Below are 665 nucleotides of genomic sequence, written 5' to 3' on the forward strand. Positions count from 1 at the left end.
AATTGGAGTTGATATATAGCTGACCTAAGATTATGCTGCCATATGTAAAGCATAAACAACTCCACTGAACAGAACTGATATTGTTTGTAAAAGCTCAGAGATGCTGATACAAACAAGGAGGAGAAAATTAGAATGCCTGGTACAGAGCTGATGCCATGAATGATGAGGATACAGTTCATTGTATTACGGGTAGAGCTCAGCTCTCCATGGCGCAGGGGCATGCAAATGGCCACATAGCGCTCCAGGGTCATTGCTGCCAGAGTAGCTGGCGTGACTGTAACATACACAAGTACCACAAGAAAGATGATGACACATATCCAAACTTGTATGGTAATTTGAAAATGGGTGAAGATGAGAAGGATATCAGACATAAGCAACAAGAAACTATCTGACAGTAAAGTAACAGCAAATAAGATGTAGCGAGCAGTTGTGTAGAAATACTCCTTTTTAAAAAAGGTTATGATGAGCAACAAGTTGATGAAAAGAAAAATCATCACCAATGACTGTAGAACAACGAACTTGACCTTTCGCAGCAAGAAATCATCACCAGCCAATGAGTTGTTAGCAGCCATGTCTTCATATGTTTTCTAAGCAAACACACCCTTTCTGAGGCACAACCAAAAATCCACTTAATTGTAATTATGTAACATGTCTGTCAATACAAA

The 665-nt window shown here is 39.2% G+C and overlaps 1 pseudogene; it reads right to left on the reverse strand.

The window, feature by feature from the left end:
* Positions 1-11: 11 nt before the first annotated feature.
* Positions 12-594, reverse strand: LOC111661003 (odorant receptor 131-2 pseudogene; annotated as a pseudogene).
* Positions 595-665: the final 71 nt, after the last annotated feature.

Source organism: Seriola lalandi, unplaced genomic scaffold (genome assembly GCF_002814215.2).
Source record: "Seriola lalandi dorsalis isolate HSWRI2012SDOR001 ecotype SW California unplaced genomic scaffold, Sedor1 jcf7180001994040, whole genome shotgun sequence".
In the NCBI taxonomy this organism is placed as follows: Eukaryota; Metazoa; Chordata; class Actinopteri; order Carangiformes; family Carangidae; genus Seriola; species Seriola lalandi.